The following is a 12,053-nucleotide window of genomic DNA, read 5'->3' as shown; positions in this document are numbered from 1 at the left end:
CCGAAATCAAAAACTTTTTTGACTTTTTTTAAAATGGGTCCTTTTTTTTTTTTTTTTTTTTTTTTTTTCTTAAAATAAAGTTTAGATATTTTCCTTGAACACCTACTTGGTCGCTTAGTGGGATGCGAGTGGGATATCTATCAAAATAAATATTTTGTAACTCAAAACATAACATTTTTGACTTTTTTTGCAAAATCAAAAACTTTGTTGACTTTTTTTTTCAAAATGGACCCTTTTTTAATCTTTTTTTTTAGGTCAAACAAAAGCTTAGATATTATCCTTGAAGACCCTTTTGGTCGCTTAGTGGGATGCGAGTGGGATATCTATCAAAATAAATATTTTTTAACTCAAGACTTACAATTTTTGACTTTTTTTTTTGCAAGTACGATTTTTTTTCCAAATGGGCCCTTTTTTTAAAATTTTTTTTGTAGTCAAAAGAAAGCTTAGGTCCATTCCTTTAAGATATTTTTAGTCCCTTAGTGGGATGCGAGTGGGATATCTATCAAAATAAATATTTTGTAACGCAAGACATACAATTTTTTAATTTTTTTTTGCAAAATCAAAATTTTTTTCCAATATGGGCCCTTTTTTAATTTTTTTTTTTGCTCAAAAGAAAGCCTAGGTCCATTCCTTTAAGATATTTTTAGTCCCTTAGTGGGATGCGAGTGGGATATCTATCAAAATAAATGTTTTAACACAAAAATTGTATGTCTTGAGTTACAAAACATTTATTTTGATATATATCCCACTCGCATCCCACTAAGCGATCAAAACCATCTTAAAGGAATAGGCCTAAGCTTTCTTTATAGCAAAAAAAAAAAATTACAAAAAGGGCCCATTTTAAAAAAAAGTCAAAAAAGTTTTTGATTTTGCCAAAAAATCAAAAATTGTATATCTTGAGTTACAAAATATTTATTTTGATAGATATCCCACTCGTATCCCACTAAGGGACCTAAAATATCTTAAAGGAATGGACCTAAGCTTTCTTTTGACTAAAAAAAATTTTTTAAAAAAGGGCCCATTTTGAAAAAAAATTCGAATTTGCAAAAAAAAAAGTCAATAATTGAATGTCTTGAGTTACAACATTTTTATTTTAATAGATATCCTACTCACATCTTCCTAAGTGACAAAATAGGTCTTAAAGGAAAAGACCTAAGCTTTCTTTTGAGCAAAAAAAAATTTTTAAAAAAAAGTCCCATATTGGAAAAAAATTTCGATTTTGCAAAAAAAAATTAAAAAATTGTTACAAAATATTTATTTTGATAGATATCCCACTCGCATCCCACTAAGGGACTAAAAATATCTTAAAGGAATGGACCTAGGCTTTCTTTTGAGCAAAAAAAAAAATTAAAAAAGGGCCCATATTGGAAAAAAATTTTGATTTTGCAAAAAAAAATTAAAAAATTGTATGTCTTGCGTTACAAAATATTTATTTTGATAGATATCCCACTCGCATCCCACTAAGCGACCAAAAGGGTCTTCAAGGATAATATCTAAGCTTTTGTTTGACCTAAAAAAAAATATTAAAAAAGGGTCCATTTTGAAAAAAAAAAGTCAACAAAGTTTTTGATTTTGCAAAAAAAGTCAAAAATTTTATGTTTTGAGTTACAAAATATTTATTTTGATAGATATCCCACTCGCATCCCACTAAGCGACCAAATAGGTGTTCAAGGAAAATATCTAAACTTTATTTTAAGAAAAAAAAAAAAAAAAAAAAAAGGGCCCATTTTAAAAAAAAGTCAAAAAAGTTTTTGATTTCGGAAAAAAAATATTAAAAATTTTTTATTTTTTTTTTTAAATATTTTTTTTCGAAAGATCGAAGAAATAGCTATCTATACTATTTGTGACACATTTTGCTAAGAACAATAGGTAATAAGTTACATGGATAAGAAAAAACCCCTGTTTGACCAAATTGTCAAAATTTTACCCCCTATAACTCAGAGAGTTCTCGACCGATGGACCATGGATAAGAAAAAACCCCTGTTTGACCAAATTGTCAAAATTTTACCCCCTATAACTCAGAGAGTTCTCGACCGATGTTGTTGAAAAATTGTGTCTGAGTTACTATCCAATAGAGCTAACCTTGGTGCAAATTTCATCCCGATCGGAAGACATCGATTTCAAAAGTTGGTTCACTTGACATGAAATGCCCCATATACTTTGTGGGGTCGCAAATGAAAAAGTTATATATACCCGTGCCACTCATGGTGAAGGGTATAAAAATGGTATTTTGATAAACGTGACGTATCCTGTAAACAAGAACTACATTACTACATGTAGTACAGTCGGCATATCTGGGTTAAAACAAGTAGAAAGTATGGTCGGCCAAGCCCGAACATATAATAACCTACACTGAGTAAACCTTTTTTTTTACTTTCAATAATTTATTTTCGTGAACGATTTTCGAAAGTTGACCTCATATGTCAGCTATGACTAATTATGAACCGATCTTCATAAAATTACTTGATGTGACTTCCGTATATATAAAACTTATTTAGAGCAAAATTTGTGTAGATACTACAATATATGTATATTAACTCGGGTTTTAAAGTGAGTAACTAATTCTTTAGTAAATGAATTTTTCACTTTTTCTAAATTATTTATAACAAATTGTATTATACTCTCAAGCTCTATCAACTTTGCCGAATCAGTGAACGTGGCTAATTTGAAGTCAGACAGTGCATGATTGTCGCATTTATAAATACGCAAAAAGTTTATTACCATATTAGGCAAAGATGTCCAACGATATTTAACATCATGTATAAGACGAACTCCATGTTTTTCTTGCAACAACTCGTAAGTGTGCAATATGTTGTGTTTATCATTAGATTTATTAAATACACGGTTAATAACTTCACTTATATATATTTTAAGATCAAGGTATTCGTAAATTTCAACGTAATCATTATGTCATCCTCAATACCACTTTCAACACCACTTCAATCTAAGGTAATATTTTGATCATTAATTGCGATTCTGCTAATATTCCGCCAGCATATCCACACCATGGCCACCCTGTCATATTTAGACCCTAAAATTTCTGTTTCGAAATCAATACTAAAATCATTCAGCTTTTTTACTAAATAACAAATATTTTATTCCGTACCTTTTATTTTCATTGATTCAAGTCCTAAATTAAACATTTTGCTGTAATATGTATTTATATATTTATAGAAGGAGCTATCTGACCACTCATCTACAGTGATCGAAAGACTCCCTTTATCTTTAGTTATTTGTAGAATATCAAAAAAAATACAATTTTTGTAAGTCATAATAACTTATTTAAATTTAGAATTATGAAAAATTCTACAAAAAACTGTTCGAATTATTCGTTATTCGAAAATGGCCATTTTTAAATTCTTCGAATAATTATTCGTAAGAAATTGTTCGATTAATCGAACAATTTCCTCCCCATGGTGGTGTAGGGTATAAATATTACATTCATTTATATTGTTGTGCTAAATAATATAACCTTAAATAGTATCAGCTCAATGTTGTAAAATAATTGAATATCGACAGCATTACTTGAGAAAATTAACATCTTGTAAACAAAACAATCTAAAATGTTGTCAAAAAGAGAACTACATAATTTTAAGTTAAATTCTTAAAACAAGCTAAATTCTGTGAGCAAACGTTTCTTATGATATTAAACGCCAACCTATATTAAAACTCGTTTTCCGTCGGGATAAACTGTTCTACGTGGAATCGTATCGTACGTGAAATTTTGATTATTTCGGTAACGTTATTTTAATAATAATAACGACAAATTAAAAAGAACTTGCCAAAAATATTTTATTATTGATTTTAATTTCTGTAAATTTCAATAAACTCTATCAAGGCGTATTAATCAGGTGAGAGCGTCTCGGCAACAAATACAACAAAGACAATATTTCTTAGTTGTCAAGAGAGTGAGAATGTCAAAACAGATGTGACATATGAAAAATATAAAAAACAAACAAATAAAAACTAAATGAATTACTGGAAGTTTTTATATGATAAAAAACAAACAAATACAAAATCAATTATTGGTAGTTTGCTCTAGAAATGTTTTTTTGCTGGATTCAATATTAAAAACGTCGAACCGGAGCAAAAAGCTTGGTGATTCCAGTGGAATTATCAAACTAACCATTTAGCTATGTCCGTCTGTCTGTTTGAAACACTCGCACTTCCAAAATACACAACGCAATTCTGCTAAGGAGTTTGCAAAAGCTATCCAGTAGGCAAACAAATCTCATGGACTAAAATGGGAGTCAATCTCTAAAAAATTTGATTAATTTTCTCCAAACAATTTCCAATATTTGCTTATTTTGATATTTGCTGCACAAATTTTTTTAAACAATTTTCAATTTTTTATCATTTTCAATTTAAATATTGTGAATGTCAACAACAAACAGTAAACAACTTTTTGACACTTTCAAACACAACATAAATAAACAAACAATAATCAGCTGTGCTCGTAACTTCACCTTATTGAATACACCTTGAACTCTATTGTAGAAAAGATAACGACAAATTAAAAAGAACTTGCCAAAAATATTTTATTATTGATTTTAATTTTTGTAAATTTCAATAAACTCTATTGTAGAAAAGAATTTATTTTCATAATCTTAAAATTATTTATATAATAACGGTAACGTTTTTTAGAGGTAACGGATTTTTTTTAGCGATATGGGTAAATGCTGTTACATATTTCTGAAATAGTCTTTTAGAGATAACGAAGTCGAGCTGAAAAAATATTTTAGTGGTTACGGTAGCCAGTCCACTTTCCACTGAGAGGCAAACATATTACAAATGTGGCAATTGCCAAAAAAATTATCTTCTTTCATCCTCCCAACAAATCCAAATTTGGAATTTCGGAAAAGTTGCAAAATTCTTGTCAAAACTCACTCTGTTAAATATTATGAACCCTGATTCTTATAGACTATCTATAAATTGCATCATATTCCATACTCCTAAATTTTTCCGTTTTCCTAGAATCCGGATTCATCCTCCCAAAAATTCTTATCAAAACTCGCCCTATTAAATATTATGACCACTGATTACACTGTGCAACTACCAAAATCGGAATGGGATGAAACCAAAAGCTAATGAAAGCTTACGTTTTCCATAACAAAATACTCAAGGCTTTTTTTAGTTCAGCGCTTGATTTTTTTTGTTGTGGTATCTTACTATTTTTGGGGTCGGGGAATCCATTTTTGATATTTGTTTTTACCTAAAACTCACGCTAGTGTGCGTTGCACAGTGGTATAGAAAAACAAGTAAGAAAGTATGGTCGGTCAAGCCCGACCATATACACTAAATAAAAGAGCAAAAGCATTTTTCTTTTAAAATTTCAATAATTTATATTTTTGAGTGATTTTCGGAAGTGGGCCTTATATGGGAGCTATGATCAATTATGGACCGATCATCATGAAATTAGGTAGTGTGATTTATGTCTATATGAAAGTTTACTATGTTCAATTTTGTAAGTATACCAACATTTTTAAGCGATTTATGCACGTTAAAGAGATTTTCGGAAGCGGGTCTACAAGGGAGCTATGACTAATTATGGACCGATCGTAACAAAATTTGGTGACATGAATTTTGTATATATAAAACTTATTTGGAGCGCAATTTGTGGAGATACATTTATAAATTAAACATTTATGACCGATAAAGTCCAATTTCGGAAGGACATTTGCATGGGGGCTAGGTGAAATAATGAACCGATTTCAGGCTTGGTACTTGGGCCGAAAAATTAATATGTACCAAATTTGATCGAAATATCTTCAAATTGCGACCTGTACTCTGCATAAATGAAGTTTTGATGTCGGTTTTTTAATATTTTATTGTTAAAGAAAAACATAAAATAACGTTAATGTTAACAATTCAAGTATTGATAATGTTAAAAAACATTCGAAAACAAAGTCCATCATTAAATTTTCAACAGAAATATTCTGATCAGATTAACTCCCGAACAATCTACAAAACAAGCAAACCCTTTAGTTTCCGTTTTGGAGCTATGCTTTAAAAAATGTTCAAACGATGTTCAAAATCATGTATAAGACGAACTCCATGCTTTTCTTGCAATCTTAATCTAAGTTAAAATTTTGATTATTAATTGCGATTCTTCTAATATTTCGTCAGCTAAATAACAAATATTTTATTCCGTACCTTTTATTTTCATTGGTTCAAGTCCTAAATTAATAATTTTGAAAGATTTGTATTTAGAATTGTAACTTCTTGCAGTAATTTATGTATTTATAGAAGGAGCTATCGGAACACTCATCTACAGTGATCGAAAGTCCCTTTGTCTTTAACTATTTGTCGAATTTCAGAAACAATACAATTTTTGTGAGTTTATTACTTATTTAAATTTGAAATTATGAAAAATTTTAAGCAATTTAATAAATTTAAATATATATGAACATTTACTCGTTTTATTCGATTATTCTACATAAAATTTAAATTGTTCGAATAGTTATTCGTAAGAAATTATTCGATTAATCGAACGATCATTAGTCGAATGAATACCATAGTAGATAGTCCTTGAGAAGGTGTACAAAAATATGCTATTATCTGTAGGTACTTCATTTAGTTCAAGAGATATTTAAGTTTAATTTTTTTTAAATTTTGCTCGATTTTTTTTGTATTTTATATATGATGGGCCTACGAAAGGTCGAAATTTGTTTTTTATATACGACGTATATGTGCGATAAAATTCTAAAGAAAATAAAATAAACCTGATAACAATTATTTCGTCCCTATAAAAAGTTACACGCATCCAAAGTTGAAGCATCTTTTTATATATTTAAACTTTGTATGCGTGTTTTTTAAGTTTTTTCCCAACAAAGTCCCCATATTTTTTCTTTTATAAAAAACTAATTTTCTTCGTGGCTATATACATTTTTTATGATCTGGAAAGAGAACTTAATGCAAAAACGTATAAAGTAAAATTTGACTAACTTAAGCGGACATTGTACCCCCAGCCCTATCCAAACTTGGCCAATTTTGAAACAAAATTTTAGGTTTGAGTAAAAAATTCTAAAAACCCAAAGCACCGATCCTCAAAAGCTCGTCATATTTGTATAGCCCTATATATTGTTTATATACATACAAAACGTTTTTACTATCATACTGTAAATAACGTCAAAGTGGGCTATTTTATAAAAAAAAACTCAGTTTTTGGAACACATTTTCCCCGTTTTAGGAATTTCGATGTTTGAAAACTAAGACTTAAGAACATTTAGATCTATATTACTTCCAAATTTTATTGTGATGTCTGCAACTGTTCAAATTTTACATTAATTCAAAGTTTTTATTTTTCTTGATTTAAAATCACCATTTTATAAAATAGTTACTTTTTAAGGTAAAATACGTCCGAAAAAACACAAAATTTATTCAATTCATTAAAATGTCAATTTCCAAGTCATAAGGTTTCCATCGATATCAAAAACTTATATTTACTCTTCAGAAGCTCCACAAACCTTGCCCACCTTCAAAAATTTTGATGGTTTTTCATATCTTGCATCAAGCCGGTCTTGCGTGATCAAGATTGGATAAAGTGATGCGCCCGGATCATACCGATAATGATTTGCCCATTCTTCGTTATTCCAGCACAATAGAGAAGTATACTCGAACATACATTTTTAACAAACAATTTTTGTTTTAGAGTCAAAAAATAGTAAAAAACTAAAATTTTTAAGCTACAAAGTGATTTTTGACTGCTATTTAGAATGCCTAGATATGTTCGGATTGCATTGATATTTTCACAAGAGTTATTCAGATTTGCCGTAGCTACAACTTTGCAAAATATTGTTATTGAAAAATTAGGAGTCCCTGGATGTTATTCTAAAAAAAGTAAAAACTAATTTTTTCTTCCTATATTTTTTCAACAAAAGTGCTCATTTGTTGCATAGTGTTATTTATTGTTCCAATACCTTAGGATATACAATATTTTTTCATCTGTTTCATAGACCTATAAGTCTGTGGGGTTTCCTACTCGCGAACATGCAACTGAAAACTGTTCATGTGAAAAACATGGATTTTCTAGACTTAGTCCGCAAACTTGGAAAGACTGACCTTGAGCTTTATCAATTGACATTGCAAATGCTAAGAAAATGGGAAACTGCAATCGATTACAATCAGTGGCATATCCGAAGTTAGAATCGGAATACGTGCAGCAATACATCTGTCCCTTTATACTTTGTTACGATTTTTTTCTTTGCAAAAATTGTTTAAAGATTTTCGCCAATTCTAATTAAAATGTTTTTTTAATGATGTATATTTACTCGGTTTAGATTGGTTTCCTTCCCCACATAAATAGCATGATAGATATTTTATTGTTTCTTTTGCACCTTATTTTAGTTCTCACGCTTTTGATATGTGCGTAATTATGTATATTCAATTGTACACGTAATGGAATTTCAATCTCATTTTTTTTGTCGAAATATCTTTGTCTCCTTTCAACAAACATAAATATAATTGATTTTTTTATTAATTTCTTATTGGAAAGAAATTACGCACTTATTAAATTCTTTAATTACGCATTTTGCTTGGGATCATGTTACTTGGTCACATTCAATTCATTCTCAAATAGAAAGTTGATATTATAAGACGTGTTTAAAAGCTAAAGTTATAAATAGTTACAATTTTAAGAGAAAATTTTCCATGTGGTGTATGGAATATTATATAATATTGTGCAAAAGGATTATATTCATAAATATCCTGATTCCAAGTAAGTCTTGTGGAGAAATACATCCTTTACTTTATAAATATTTTATTAGACATTTTTGGTATTATTCAGGAAACTTCTTCAGAAAACAACATTTTTATAAAATTGGAGACTTACCCTCCAAGATTCATACAATACCAATAAGGCGCACATGTGCGGCCACTTAACTTCATCCAAATCTTTGAAATCTACTAAAATCCAACATAGTAATCTTCTCGAGAAATGATTTGCCAACAACTTTGCAACCGCCAATAATAAGCAAATTCCGGAATTACTAATATTGATATGATACAAGTTATTGCATAACCCTCAATTTTGATACCTTAGCACCACGTGCCCGAATATATAAAGCTACACATAAGCCTGAATTCCGTAAATCCAGAGGAAAATCAAATATTTTGCAATTAATATAACCCAAATAATTACATCAAATTTATATTAAATCATCAAAATTGTCAAAATTCTAAATTTACGAATTCTTGTTAAGATTTGAAAAACTCTTGTTGAATACTTCAGAATCTCAGAATTACACGTATATTTGTCAAATATCGAAAATCCTAGAATTAAATATTAACATAAATTTGCTAAAAACCAATATAAATTCTTAAAATGTAATCTTTAAATTTGTCTACAAAACTAAATTAAAATACCTTAAAACTTATTGCATTTAAAATTTCCTAAAACCAATAAATATTTCTTAAAAATCTAAGTTAAAATCTATTAAAATACCTAAAATCTATATTGCACTTAAAATTTGCTAAAACTAATTAAAATAACTTAAGTCTATATTACACTTTAAAATTTGTTTAAATCTATTAAAATACTTAAAATTATATTGCACATTGAATTTTGATTAAAACTTATTTACTCTAAAGATAATGTAATATTACACTAAAAATATTTTATAAAAGCCTATTAAATAATTAATCTAAATTGCATGTAAATTTTTATCAAAATTACTGAATTTATATACTTCTAAAAACATATTAAAACTACAAAAAAATTTAAATTTGAATTAAACATTGTTGCTATTTTTCTAAACAATTAAAATTTATATGCAATTTATATTATACCTAATTAAAATCTAAAAACTTATCTAAAAAATGTATTAATTAAAACTAAAACCCTGATGTAAATATTGAATATTATACTTATTGTTAATCATTTTAAAATATGTTACAAATTTAAAACTTTATTTGAATTATATTTCTATTTTATTTAAATTTGATAACATAATGTAAATATTTAAATATTATTGATCTAAAAACTCTTATTCATTTCATAATTTTCATAATTCAAATTATTACAATTCAAAAATGTTAAATTGAATTAACTAACATTTTTTCATTAGTGTATTAAAATATCTTTTGCTAACCTTTAGTTTATTCTACTTATTTCTTTTTTTTTACTTTTATTATTTTCATTCATGTTAATTTTTCATTCATAAAAACAAAATCATTGTCACTTATTGTAAATAATTACAACAACATCATCATGTACTCCTGATTGCTGGGCCCAACATCAAAGAGACATCATGAATTGGAACATCTCTGCATATTGATTTTGTGAGTAACGATTGTAAAAAAAAACAATTTATTATTTAAGAGTATCAATTATATTTATTTTGTTTGTCTGTCGGTCCGTTTTCAACTTTGTCCCCATGCTCATTAATTAGTAATTTTACTTTTCTTTATTATGATCATTACATATATTTTTATTTCTTTATGAATGAATATATTAGAATCTCATTTTTACGTTTACTTTTTTTTTGCATTACATTTTTTTTAATAAATTAAATACTTTGAATTCTTTTTAAAATGAAACTTCAGTAACTTCTTTTCTTTAATGGGAAGGATAGCCAAAACAAAATGTGAATATATGTAAGTCAAAAGTCATGTTTATTAGGGACAGATATAAAATAGGGGTAATCTTTCTGTCAAGGAGTTAATATTTGGGTGGGAGAATTGTACCCTACATGACACATCATCTTGTCATGGTTTAGTTTGTTCTTTTCTTTGTTTTATTTATTTTGCTTAGTATTTAGATTTTATTTTTTTTTTTGACATTTGCATACTCTGAGGTATTTGTAAAGGCATGACATGAGTATGTTATGTGCTTACGCTTTCGGAATATGGGTTAAGAGTTATTTCTACCAAAGAGCTAGCAGGGAACATCTTCTTCATGCCACTTAACCACTATTGTCCATTTCGGTTAAAAACTTTAACGACAACAATTTTTATTATCAACATATACTAGCCGAGCGTAACATATATGGCGCCCAACGATAAAGTCTATATTTAGGTTTAAAATAGCCAATGCATTTGCAACAAGTTTGCAAGCCCATCTTAGATGCATATGGCGCCGTAACATATATGGCGCCCAACGAAAAGGCCAACGGATTGGTTTAACAGAAATGACAATCTATTGCTATTTTTTTTTAGAAAATCTAATCAAATATATTATTTTAATTCTTGCAGATCATGTAAAAGAAAATAGAAAATTTGAAAATGAACATATTAGTATAAAATATATTACATAGGTAAACAGACTATTTACATTAACATCTTTTATATATATTAATCCATAGAAGTCTTAGACTTTTTATGAAAACAACAGTTCTGAATCTAAATGCGCTATGGAAAATGTATATAATATATGTAGTTTTTACCTATTTGAAATCTTGTTTTACATTTAAGAGTCCTAATTCTGAATTATTTATAAAGTTTGGTCTAAGTTGCATTAAATGAAAACAAGAACAATGTGTTATTGATTTCTTTCAAGTCCATTATTGAGATTATAATTAAAATTTCTTAATGTTGTAGTTTGAAATCTTTAATATATTTTGACATTTTAATAAATCCATATAAAAAAAAGCGAAGTAGTCCGATATTTTTTTTTATAAATACGAAGCACTTCTATTTTTTTTTAAACATGACTTATACTTGCGTAATTTTTACATTTTGTTAAGGTATATCCTTCCCAGAATTTACATAAAAATTGATCTTTGAATATTTTTACATATATTTTTTTTGCCTGTTTTGCTATCAACAGAAAAATTTATACGGTTTTTAGAAATAAAATATTAACACAAAAGTTAATAACTTTACTCGATTTTAATTAAAGGCGTTCTTAATTTATGAGATTGTGATAGAAGCTATTTTTCGTTTTGCTATGGAAACTAGGAATACTTCAAGAAGCAATAAAAATAGTTCATTTGGACAAAGACGAGGTTCTTCTGCTGCACGAAATAATATATCGGTAGAATTACAGTCTAGCACCAGTAGTACGAAACCTAGGGTAACTCATTCTCCGGCGAATAGACCACAACCTGTTCAACAGA

General features: G+C 27.9%; 1 protein-coding gene across 4 annotated transcripts in view; it reads left to right on the top strand.

The window, feature by feature from the left end:
- bdg (bedraggled) overlaps positions 1-12,053 on the top strand; it is a 99,891-nt gene that overhangs the window by 16,962 nt on the left and 70,876 nt on the right. Inside the window, exon 1 of one of the 4 annotated variants that reach the window (XM_065511001.1) lies at positions 3,701-3,851. The exons of the other annotated variants lie outside the window; for them this stretch is intronic. The gene's annotated coding sequence lies outside the window, so the exon portion shown is untranslated. Of the gene's footprint in view, positions 1-3,700; positions 3,852-12,053 lie in introns of those variants that run through there. 4 annotated transcript variants of the gene reach the window in all.

Source organism: Calliphora vicina, chromosome 5, assembly GCF_958450345.1.
Source record: "Calliphora vicina chromosome 5, idCalVici1.1, whole genome shotgun sequence".
NCBI classification, from domain to species: Eukaryota; Metazoa; Arthropoda; class Insecta; order Diptera; family Calliphoridae; genus Calliphora; species Calliphora vicina.
Note: the sequence above shows the minus strand (reverse complement) of the source record. Positions and strands in the feature narration are given on the sequence as shown.